At 36.7% G+C, this 13,380-nt stretch overlaps 1 long non-coding RNA gene across 1 annotated transcript; it reads left to right on the plus strand.

The window, feature by feature from the left end:
* The first annotated feature begins 1,522 nt into the window (after positions 1–1,522).
* Positions 1,523–11,451, plus strand: LOC139073980 (uncharacterized). The gene is made up of 4 exons (XR_011523225.1): positions 1,523–1,654; positions 5,282–5,434; positions 6,687–6,782; positions 7,821–11,451. It is a non-coding gene; the product is annotated as an uncharacterized lncRNA (long non-coding RNA).
* Positions 11,452–13,380: the final 1,929 nt, after the last annotated feature.

Below are 13,380 nucleotides of genomic sequence, written 5' to 3' on the forward strand. Positions count from 1 at the left end.
CAAACACCATCACATTAGGGATTGTGGCTTCCACATATGAATTTGAGGGGGCACAAATATCCAGTCCATAGCACACAGGTTTTCAAGCAGAAGCTGGATTCCTGAGTTTATACCTAGTAATTCCCATATCCGGAGACACTACTTCTCTGGATCTATGACTGGTTGTTGCTTCTGGTCTCCTTTATGTTGTCACATCTCCACAGTAGCATAGTTAACTTTGAATTTGAGCTACATATTTTATTTGCAAAATCATTAGTGGAAATATTTTGAGGCCTAAAATATCTTCCTCCAGTGCTTGAGGGGGCACTGTCAATCTGAAATGCCCTTAATCCAATTTTAGGGACTGAGATTTTTATGGGCCAACAAGATAGCTCAAAATGGGGTTGCAGACCTTGTGAGGGCTTATTTCTCCATTCAATATAAGGGGGAAAGATTTTAACGGTTATAATACTTTAAAATAATCCACAAATGTTTAAAACTTGTTTTTGTGAAATGTAAACTCTTGTAATATTTGAATTGATTTAATCACTGCTGGAAAGATGAAAGAAAACTACCAGGTGTGTTCTAGTGAGCTTAGAGAGCATTGCACACTAAGGACCTTTTCTTCAATTAGAGGAGGTGTTCTTCTGATGGATTCACTGTGCTTGTGTTTGTATTCCAAATATTTTATTGAACTATGAAATTAGTAACCAGATTCTGAGGATTATATATGCATTTTCAGAAAGGTCATTAGTATTATAAAAATATGTTATTATGCTGATGAATTAAGAAACAGTCTGTACTCTAAAGTCTTTAACACAGCACCAAAAGTAATTATCTTTACACTCTGGAAGTGCTTTTCTCAAATGAGCTTAAAGTTTCAGGGGTGACGAAGAAAGCACAAAGCTTTGAGTAGGATCTTTGTCACACTTTTAGTTTCCTTTTCTGAAATAACTCTTTTGACACTTCCCTTGTATTTTTCACACTGGATTTTGATCATTTTTCTTTTCCTTAAACTGTAGTGAATTAAGAATATCATACTTAGTATTTTATAAAATTTTATAATGTTAGATAAGTTTATATCCTGTAATACTCTTACTGTTCAGATGGCAAATGAGGTCTGGAGAAATTAGGCAGTTGCCCACTGGTCATGTCGTGTGTCAGTTGATTCTAGAGGCGAGGACGGGTCAGAACGCAGGGCTTTCATCCTGTCAACACGCTGCGCTGCTGCTTTCTCACTCGGCTGAGGTCTTAATAATGTTTTGAGACAAAGACAGATTTTTTTTTTAAGATTTTATTTTTTTTTCCTTTTTTCTCCCCAAGGCCCCCCAGTACATAGTTGTATATTCTTAGTTGTGGGTCCTTCTAGTTGTGGCATGTGGGACGCCACCTCAGCATGGCTGGATGAGTGGTGCCATGTCCGCGCCCAGGATTCGAGCCAACGAAACACTGGGCCGCCTGCAGTGGAGCGCGCGAACTTAACCACTCGGCCACGGGGCCGGCCCCCAAAGACAGATTTTTAACAAGTTTTTCTGTTGATAGTTTATCCTATTCCAATAAATTTTATCTTGTTTTACATGAGCTACTTTTGCCTCATATGAAAAATATAGGTAGCATGCTGAATGATAATCGAAAGACACTTCTTTTGAATCTCCATTTGGATCAGTCATTCAAGGTATTTCCTTCAGATGATTTATTAGCAAAACTCAGTGGCAATCATCGTCTTAAGCGTAATAGGATGGAAAATTTATGAAACTCATTTTCAGTTTCATAAAATTTTCAACCAACAAAAAATTTGATTTTTATTCATTGTGAATCTGTTTAGCTTGTCTTTTTATTGTATTAAGCACATTCTTAGTGTTAATCATTTGCTTTTTTCTGCTTAAATTCATTTTTCAGGTTTTTATATTTTTCTAGTTTTCCTTCTATACAATAATTTCCAAATGCTTTCAAAAGTACTTGGTTTAAACTACTGTATTCCAGCCTTGCTTTTCTTCTAAACCTTTAAAAAATTTTCTCATTTCACCTGTAATGAGAATTGGTCTAGCACAGTTGTTAACATTCCCTTTACTTGCGTGCTTTACTCAATATCTGAGCAAAAATTAATTCTCACATAATAGTAGGGGACATGTGTGTATCCGTTGATTTATCTTGGCACCACAAATTGGCTTTGGTGTTATCAGAAATATAGGACAACAATAAGCTAATGTAAAGTCAGACAAATTATGATAGAAGCTACTTAGTAGTCAAAAAATTTCCAGCTTATTCAAAGTATAACATACAACATCTAGAATCATTTGATTATATCTACCTTGGGAGAAGTTTTTTTCTCCATTTGTATAGCTTTTTTCTTTTGAAATAGACTTCAGTTTTAGAGCAGTTTTAGGTTCACAGCAAAATTGAGCAGAAAGTACAGAGAGTTCCCATATACCCCGTCCCCACACATGAACAACTTTCCCCGTTATCAGCATCTCCTTACGGTTCACTCTTGCTGTTGTACATTTTAAGGGTTTGGACAAATGTACAATGACATGTGTGTATCATTGTGGTCTCGTACAGAGTAGTTTCACTGCCCTGAACATCCTCTGTGCTCCGCCTACTCATCCTTCCCTCCCTCCTACCTTTGGCGACCACTGATCTTTTCACTATCTCCATAGTTTTATCATTTCTACAATGTCATATAATTGGAATCACACAGTGTGTAGCCTTTTCAAATTGGTTTCTTTCACTTAGTAATATGCATTTAAGGTTCTGTGATGTCTTGTCTTTTTTTTTTAGAGATTGACACCTGAGCTAACAATTGTTGCCAATCTTCTTCTTTTTATTTTTCTTCTTCTTCTCCCCAAAGCCCCCCAGGACATAGTCGTACATTCTAGTTCTAGGTCCTTCTAGTTGTGCTATGTGGGACGCTGCCTCAGCATGGCCTGATGAGCGGTGCCATGTTAGCACCCAGGATCCTGGGCCACCGAAGCAGAGTGCGTGAACTTAGCCACTTGGCCACTAGGCCGGCCCCTGCCGTGTCTTTTCATGGCTTGATGGCTCATTTCTTTTTGGCACTGAATAATATTCCATTGTCTGGATAGACAACACTTTATCTATTCTCCCACTGAAAGACATCTTGGTTGCTCCCTAATCCTGGCAATTTTATCAGTAAAGCTGCTATACGCACCGTGTGCAGGCTTTTGCATGGACATGTTTTCAACTCCTTTGTGTAATTTGTATAGCTTTTTTACATCCCTATTTTATCTGAACTCCACATAAAAGTGAAACTTGACTTCACTTCTGCTAGGTGACCCCAAGCTCTGCTGGTAGTCCTGTATTCTTCACTGACATGCACTTGCTGAGAAACAAGTCAGAAGCTAGTAAGAAGCCCAGTACGGAGAATTTGGTCTACTGACTCCCAGTCTAGTATTTTCTGCTTAACTGCTGTCGTCAAATGAAATAGTCCTTTGGGAAATGTCATGTTTTCTTCAGACAATAGGATGTTGTTAGATGTGTGTTTTCTAAAAATTTACTAAATCTTAAAAATGACCAGTTTGGGCTAACTGTTCTTAGAATGTCAAACCAGTTCTCTAGTAACTTGTATTAAAATAAAGCCACCACTTGGAATTTAATGGACTCAGTAGATATTTAAAACTTATGCAATAGTTTATGATGAAAACTGAAAAATTAGTTTTCATATTCTTATTTCACAGAAAAAAATTTCTAATTTTGAAATTAGTCTTATTAACTGTGATAATTTTTATTTATAGTAACTTGCATTTCAAAGCCAAAATAGACATTATTAAAAGTTAGAATGATTTGATGTAAAATATTGCAAACGGTATATTAGAAAAGATTTTCTATTTTTTGGAAAGGATTAGCACCATTTTCCATGATGATCTTGGTGATTTTAGGAATCCTAGAGCCTTTTGAAGTTCTGCTTTCATTTGAAATCCATGTACTCCCAGTCATCTTGTCCTTATTAGAAAGATCATTTAAATATTCTCTTTTCATCTCCATTGACCTGGTGTTCATTATTTCCAAATCTGGAATCCTTATTTTGTCTTTAATTTCCATTTATTGTAAATAGTAATTCAGGGCCCAAAAGTTTTCAAACCTGGGCATGTTTTATATGGAAAGCACCAAACTATGTAATAAAAGCACAAATAATTTAAGAAAGAGAATGGAGCTAGAAATTAATGATAGCTCACTCTGGAGGAAATGCCAAAGATTCTATTATTTCTATTTGATGAAACTTAAACTTAGTTCCCTCCTACGCTTATATCTAAAAAAAGAGAAATAGACTATCTGTTAAAAAATGTCCTGTTTCAGGGGTCACAATGCCAGGTGCTTAGGCACTCAAACAGAATTTGGAAGAGAGTGGCCTTGAAGGTTGTAACTGTTTATGAAACAATTAAGCTTATTGAATGAGAACTATGTTCTGAATAATAAATATAAGAGAAAAAGTATAATGGGAGCACTTGAACCCGTTTAGTGTCAAAATAATAAATGATACTGGTAACTCACTTTAATTTTTTAAAACAATATTTAAACTAGTTAGATTTAGCTACAAATATTATTTAGTTAGTGTTTGTAGCTTTTTATTTCAAGATGATTTGCCATCTAGGTTGGGCATAAATATGCCTGTGGGTTTTAAACAATGGACTGGAATTGGTTCTGCCACACGGCCACTAAATTATCAGTAGTACTATGCCATTGTGGTCAGAAAACTCATCAGGCTGTTTTAGACTCCTGTCTTACAACTGCTTTCCCTGTGGTCAGCGAAGCAAGAGAAGTGATAAAGCCAGAGAAGCATCTTGTTTTCCTCTGTTCTCATCCTGGGTCAGATGAATTCTTCATAGCAGGGCTTGGCCAATTTTCAGGGTGTTAACAGTGGTTTAATTGGTAGAGCTTTGAAGAAACTTACATGTGTCCCTCTTTCTCCTATCATGAAACCAGAGAGGCATGACTCAAAAGAACTCTCTGCCTCATTCAGGAGTCCCCACAGTGTCACAGGCTGTTGCTCAAAGCAGGTCATGAGGTTGGCCCAGATTCAAGGGGTGGGGAAACAGATTCCACATCTTGAGGGGAGGAGCTGCAAAGAGTTTGTGGCCATGTTTAAAACACCCACCTGTTTATGTATATGTACGTGTATATTGTATTTATTTACCACATCCATCAATCCCCTACACATATGTTTGTGTGTGTGTATGTACACATATGTATATATTTCTATATTTTTTAAAATAAATTTTGAATGGCTAGAAATAGTTTAGATTAGTTTTCTTCTGATGTGAATTATTTTTGCTTTACCTTAAAGAGTGCTTTGGAAAGTTTTCCTGAACTAACAATAATTACTCGAGACTCTAAAGCAAAAAGTGGGGGATCTGCCATTTCTAAAATCAAAATGAATGGCAGAGCTTATAATAGGAAAACTCTAAGGACTTCTAAAACAGCCACTAAATCTGCACAAGTGAGTATATATTGATTGTTGTAAGTATACCTTTTCCAGTTGTTAATATAATTCCTACTTAAAACATTGAAATAAGCAAGCAGTTTACCATGTTGTTAATTGTGAAGTCTTTTCAGGTAGAAATGAGCAGCTCCAGCCTAAGGAAGAGGGACTTGGTGTTAGTCTTCGTCTCCAGTGCCTAGCACAGTATCTGGCAGACAGTGGGTGCTCACACATTTTTTAAATAGACTAATAAGCAAGGAATCATCCTATGCCTGCATTTATATTTTTTTATATAGTTTTGTGGGTTTTTTTGGTCATTGGATGCAAATGCAGACAGAGAAGTGAGTGTGCACACTTCCCATAGGATTCAGTGTGGATTCCATCTGCCAAATTATTAAAATTGGAATCCATTTAATTTCAAACATGGTCTAAATTACTGCTTTTTCAGAAAACAGCTTAGCAACATATCAAGTCCACCTCAAAGATGCATTCTGTAGAAACATATTTACAAATGCATAAAAACATGCATTTGCTCATTGCAGAATTGTAAGAGCAGTTCAGTTATGTATCATCACTGTGAGACTGGATAAATAAAGAGTCATTCAGAGAATGTAATGCTATGGGCTTTTCAAAAAGAAGAGGTAGATTAATTTGTTCTTGCACTAAAAGTTTTGAGTGCCCATGGTGTGCCAAATACAGTTCTAAGTACCACAAATAAACAGTGAAAAATGGTCAAAAATCCCCGCCCTCATATAATTTATATTGGGGGCGCACATGTAATAAAGATAAAGATATCCAAGTTTTAGTTAGGTGAAAAACTAGTTATAGAAAAGAAAGTTGCAGAACAATATGTATAGTATAATTCCCTTCCCTTTACAAAATTAGTGTTGTTCATATATGTGTGGGGGGACATGGAAGAACGCATAACTGTAATGCTGTTAACCTCGTTTATCTCTGAATCAAGAGATTATAGGATTCTTTTGCTTTATAAGTCACATTATATGTTTACTGTGTGAATTTTTGTATAATGTTTAATTTTTTGGAATAGTGTATATTTATATTCGGGAAAAAGAATGAAGATTTTAAAATACAATTTAAATTCTGTTTTTGAATAAGCTTCTTGTTGATATTAATACAGGGTAATGCCTAGCCATAGAAATCATTTTTAAGATTTCCATTGAGACTTTTGGTCTAGTACTTTTGTAAAAGTATTCTTAGCTCAGCTAGCTCCATGAAATAAATATATCTGTAAACTCTTTTGATTTTATAGGAATTTGCTGTCGATCCAGAGAAAATACAGTTGTATTCTTTATATCATTCACTGCATCATTATAAATATCATGTTTATCTCATATGTAAAGATGAGGTAATTATTTTTCACTTATTTTACCAAAGAAATGTGTGTTTCTCCAAATTTTAAGGAGACTGTAGGTATAGTATTTTTTAATGTTTTAAAGACCATTGTTAGAAAATGTGTGTATATTCTCCTGTAAATAATAACAAGAAGACTTATTGTTCGGAGTCTCTGTCGTGTGTTGTGCTCGGTGCTCAGAGTAATCTGAGGCTCATCGCCTCTCGTGGGAACTGTAAGCGGTAATGTTTTTAAGCTGTTAGAGCTTGCTGTACCTTGCCATAATAAATGGTCCTTTGCCGCATGTTCTCTCATAATGTACGATGATTCTGCTGTAATTCGCTTCAGTCACTGCTGTCTTCTTATCACTAGCATGGCCTTATCCCACTTAATTGCAGAGAAATAGGGCATTTGTTCCTTCGCATGAAGAAATGATCATTAAAATTTAATGTTAACTATTAAATACCATAATTTAAGTTGCTCAGAAGTTATGTATGACAATAATACCATTTTTGGATTGGATATAAGGATTAATTTGCTTAGAAGTTAAATGACTACAGACATTACTACCTTTTTTTGACCAGCACTATCAATTTTTTTAATCAAAAAGGGTGAAGTTGGCTCAAGGCTGTACCCGATATGTTTGATCATGGTTTAGTGTGGAAGGATGTTCATAAATCGAACCTCTGTCTAGCAAAGGAGAAAGTAAAGATGGTCATGTGAAATACGGTGACCGCTGTTACAGTGCTTTGAAATGCAGAATTGACCCCCAAATTTGCCTTTCAGCTTTTAACACAATTGGAAGGAATTGAGAAAGTTTGAACCACTTTTCCTAGCCTTCCTCCCTGCCCCACGGAGCCAAAAATGATAGTATTAGACTTAACCCAAATTTATTTGAAATAATCCTTTTCCATGGATAGATTTTTCCAAAAAAGGATTCCTACTTGTAGGTGACTTAATCTCTTTTCATTCAGAATATAGAAACAGTAAGCCCTTGCGAAGAGCTTATAAAGTGATAAGTATAAGCGAATGTGCCAACTCTCTTTATTTTAGATTTCTTCTGTGCAGAAAAGAAATGAAGATTTAGGACAGGAAGAAATTGTTCAACTTTGTATGAAAAATGTAAAATGGGTGGAAGACCTATTTGAAAAATTTGGAGAACTTCTAAATCATGTTCGGCAGAAATGTTCCTAACAATTTCCACAAAAGTGCCGCCTATTTTGTAGCACTAATGAGACAGCGGAGAGAGGTGATCAAAGAGGGTCTGGGGCCTCAGACAATCGAATATCAAGCAGTGGTCTCCTGCAGGCCCGCCTGCTCCGATCAGGGAACTGGCATCGTGACCTCTGCTGAAGGCCAGGGGTGCTGCCAAGGAATTCAGTCCTTCGGAAGTGGACCTAACACCCACGACATGTGTATCCTAATGAATGATTTTTCTATTTTGTAAAACATTGCGTAACTGAGTTTTCTTTTCAGAAGCGTTTTTTGACAAATGGAGCATGCGCTAAATACAATTTTTCGTTATTGCTAGAGAGATAACACTTAAATAACTTGATAATTTTTTCCTGACTCTGACTAAACACCAGGATGAAAGAAAGGGGACAGAAAGCCTATGTTTGCATTCGTGTCTGGCCACGAAACGGAAAGTATTGTACGTTGTGCAAACAGATCTGGTGTGATGTGACACTTTGTACGAGAATATCAACAGTTTAAAATATGAAATTCAGAATCTGCATTCTGCTTTACGAACTCCTTTTACTCTTATGTTCAGGAAACTGGATGTGGAATTGGTGCAATTCTATGACTGCTTTTCATGTCAAATTATATTGTGATGAAAAAAACAATGACATACTATTTTCCCTATCTCAAAGAAAAGTATTTTCCTTTATACTTTTTTCCCTTTGGAAAAATTTTCAGTCGTACATTTTATTTCACTAATAGTTGTATTTTTCACAAGGAAAGTGTTGTGGTTATAATTATGTTTGATGTATCTGTAGTACACTTTTCATTATTTTCAGTAAATCTTATTTAGATATATATTGAATTTCTATCGTGAATGCTATCTTGAGGTAACCGTTTTTGTTTATACAGATTTCCTTCAGTGTTATCCAGAATATGCATTTAGTACTAGAATGAGTTTAGCTTTATAAATGGGGTTGTGTTAGACACTGCAGTAATTTCCTGATTCCGGAAAATCAATTTCTTACTAAATTAGCACTTGATTAACTGATTTATCAAAATAAAAATCTAGCCACATTATACATTTTGAGGAACAAACGTTTAGTAGACCTCATGCAGTGTGAAACACAGCTTACCTAACTGAGAACTGGAAGTGGTGGAGCTCTCCTTTGGGTGCCTTTCCAACCTTCAGATGTATATCGTAGCCTTCTTTAGTTCCATAGCTAGTGTTTTGAGTCATTTAGCTGAGACGGTGAACGTATTACGTTCAACATGACCTTGTATTTTGTGTTTGCCAACAGGATGCCTTATTTGTTTGAGAAAAAGATTTACTAGTGTCCTTCTAAATGATCTCCTCTTTTAGGATTCTAAAGATGTTGTTAATCATCCTGTTTATTTTACCGCCATTTAGTGCCTTAAGTCCTATCCAGAAAGCAGTGTTACTGCTTAATGCCCAAATAAGACACGCGTATGTGGATATTGCTGTCGTCTTGATTTTGAGTTAATAGGTCAACTTCTAATAGCTGAAACCTCAGTAAACTGGCAAAGAATTAAAGGTAACACGTGACTCAATTTGAGAGTGAAACCTTGTAGCATTGGGTGAAAAATCAGTACTTGAGGTAAACTTACACATTTGTTTCTGATGGTTATCTTTTTAAGAGCAATAATCCTTAATCCAACAATCCTTGTACCTACCTTTAGACAGGATACTCAATAATAGCAGTTTCTCTCAAGGTTTAAATGTTCGATTTCTGAAAGTTTAAAACAAAAAACCGTTTAGGCAGCTTATTTGGAAAACAAAAGTAACTTATTTGATTCATTTTGCCTAACTCAAGTGAGAGAATATCAGCAATGAGCATGATACAATTAATTTTGCTAAATGGAGAAGAGTAGGAAGCAGCCGTATTTCTTTCTGATATTGACTCTGGCTAGAATTGGTTTCTTTCATTTCCAAAGAGCACAGCAGATACTGCATCTCCTAATGTAGTGTTACAAGTCTTTATGTTACTCCCCCAGCTTACTTTCCTGAATCATTGTTGGTTTAAATATTTTAAAAAGCCGTCTTGCATTTAGGGTAACTCTTGAAGTACCTGTTTGAAACCACTAGCCACATTTTCTTCATGATAAGACCCTTAGGAAATGGAGATGTTTCTTGTAGAAAATAACCCATTTCCTTTTCAACTACAGTTGCCCTCCAACTGTTTGCAGTTGAATTCATTTTAGTAAAACAAGCGTTTTTGTGATTTCAGAGGCCAAGTCTATAGGACTGCCTGGAGGAGACCTGGTTGTAACTTTGCACCATCCTCTGTCATTTGATCCACGTAGCATAGACAGACCTCAAACTCCAGGCCTTAGAGAAAAGTGAGACACTTACGACAGCTATACATCAGTCTGTCCTTGGGGATGATGTCAAATACCTAGCTGTTTAGCCTTCACAGTCCTTGCCAGGCAGTTTGAGATTTATAATAGAAACAACTTTAGGTGGTGGATTGAGTCAAAGAGGTAAAGCACACGTTGAACAACCCAGGAAAACATTTTTAAGAAAGATTTGATTTTCCTACCTTCTGCTATCTGAAAATGATTTTGTATAAAAAATCGTTTTGTGTTGGTGTTTATTTCCAGTTCACATTACTGTTGGGAGAAGCAAGCAGGCTCCTGCTTCTCATTTGCACGATAACCAGTTTCCACTACTTGAGCCTCTATTGAAGTCATAAATTTATAATGATCTATGAATTATCATAGTTCAACAATAGAAGCTGCCCATTTTTCTATTACACTTTCAAATAGAAAACATTGGTAAGATGGGAAAACTTTAATTATAATGGCTTAAGAAATGTTCAGATTATCTTTAAATTTCTAAATTTCTTTAAATTTCTAAAATTTAAAACTTATAGATGATTCATACATTATTACTGTTTTCAATGCTTTCATCACATTTTTTAAAGCCTTACTTTCCTTTTAATATGTATATTTATTTTCTTTAAAGCAGCTATTTCCCAGCCTATGACTTTGGAGATATATCCATAAACCAATATAGCAGCAGGGTTATTGAATCAGCTTTGGGTCTCAAGAGTTGCTGCAGATGTAGACGTTTGTGAATTTTATTGTATTTGTAGAATACAATTTTTGTTTAAAAATATAGTTGCATCTTTTTCTCAAGACTGCTTTTCAGATAGAGTGAAATATCCCAGGATGATTTCCTCTAATTGTGTCAGTTGCACTTGACACATAACTTCACAAATGAACAATGTACGCTTTTGCTTGTGCATTAACTTACATGTACAACCTTTGGCATCTGTGTTCACAAATGCATGGTTTTGCAAATCACCTTTATCTATAAATGACAATAATTGAAGTTAAGGACACAAATAAACTTGCATTTGTAGTCCAGAATTTTAAGTGGTCCATAATACGATGTATGGAAATTGGAAATGTGAAGGACAGTTTTGTCTATTTGTTACTAACTCAGATCATTAAAATGAAAACAATTTTTTAAACAACAAAATCAAAATGTTGTGGGGTTTGTTTTTTTTTTAAGAATTGAAAACTGAGGTATTGTATTATCCAAAAGCATCGTCATGTTATAGATTCCTCACATAACATTCATCATCTCACAGGGTCCTAAACCAGTTACTAGATATGAGTGCTATAGGGCCCACCCATCTTTTTCTCAAATGGTTGTGTCAACATTTGATGAAATATACAGCCTCAGCTGACAATAACAGAAAATACTTGAGTCTCTATGTTAAGACACAACTCTTTTAGCCCTTTTCCACCTATACAGAGGTGTAGATCCACTGTCAATTTACTAATTTTTATTTGAAAATACAGACAATCGTCCACTTTAAATGGTTTGACTTGCAAGTTTTCCTCTTTACAATGGTGTGAAAGCAATACACGTTCAGTAGAAATGGTGCTCAGAAGTTTGAATGTTGATCTTTTCCCGGGCCAACCGGATGTGCACGATCGTGCCTCAGGATGCTGGCAGTGCAGGGAGCCTCAGCACTCAGCCCATCTGGTGATCACGAGGGTGAACAGCCGATACACTGCAACCACTCTGACCCCAGTCACCCGTTTTGTTTCCCACCTTCAGTGCAGTAGTCAATCAGTTACAAGAGATACTTGACACTGTATTATCCAGCAGGCTTGTGTGAGACCCTTCTGTCTGACTGTGAGTGTCAGTGCTCTGAGCGTGATCACTGTAGGCGAGGTTAAGCTGGGACATTTACTAGGTTTCATGTACCGAATGTATTTTTGACTTAGGATATTTTCAACTTAAGATGATTTACTGAGACATAACCCCATCGTAAGTTGAGGAAGATCTGTACTGCAAAGTTGGAAGTAATTGCTAATAACTAGACTTTTTTATTATCTATACAAACTATTGAGTATGTAAAAAGGAGTTTGTCCTGACCCTTTCATTTTCAGAATAATAGTATTTTGCCTTAACTTTCTTATAATATTTTTAAATATTAAATATTTCAGGTAATAATACGGTCACCATGTTTGCTGTGTTTAGGGTTTGGTGTAAGAGCATTTTTCATTCCTTGATGAATTGTATGCAGTTCGAAAATCTTTAATCAGTCATCTCTATCAAAAAAAAATGTTTTTTGAGGAAGATTAGCCCTCAGATAACTACTGCCAGTCCTACACTTTTTGCTGAGGAAGCCTGGCCCTGAGCTAACATCCGTGCCCATCATCCTCTACTTTATATGTGGGATGCCTACCACAGCATGGCATGCCAAGCGGTGCCATGTCTGCACACGGGATGTGAACCAGCGAACCCCGGGCCGCCGAGAAGCGGAACATGCGAACTTAACAGCTGCACAACCGGGCTGGCCCCTCAAAAAATATTTTAAAGTTTTGTAACATCCCTGCTGCCAGTCCTACTGCCAGTCCTACTATTTTTCTCACACTGATTAGCTTTCCACAGTGCTCTTACATCATACCATGGACCAGTCGTACAAAGGTCTGAAACGCAGTTTCTTCCCAGCCCTGATCTCACTGAAGTGGAACTTCTGCTCCGCCAGGCGCTACACTGCCCTAGAGCTGGAAGGCACAAAGTCCTGGCTTGTTTCCAAAGGGGGAGACAGGCCCCAAAGCATCTTGCTTCCATCTCTTTGGGAAGCTAAGAAACAACTCGATCTTCCCAGTGCTCTTATAGTCAACCGGGAACATCTTTTACAGAGGCCTGTGAAACGCAGTTTCTTTTCAGGCCTGATCCCACTGAAGTAGAACTTCTGCCGTGCGGTCTGTTAAATTGTCCCAGAGCTGCAAGCCACAAAGTCCTGCCTTGTTTCCAAAGGGGGAGACAGGCCCCAAAGCATCTTGCTTCCCGCTCTTTGGGAAGCTAAGAAGCAACTCGCTGTGCCCAGTGCTATTGCAGCCTGCCGGGAACATCTCTTACAAAGGCCTGTGAACCGGAGTTTATTTG

Source organism: Equus przewalskii, chromosome 10 (assembly GCF_037783145.1).
Source record: "Equus przewalskii isolate Varuska chromosome 10, EquPr2, whole genome shotgun sequence".
Taxonomy (NCBI): Eukaryota; Metazoa; Chordata; class Mammalia; order Perissodactyla; family Equidae; genus Equus; species Equus przewalskii.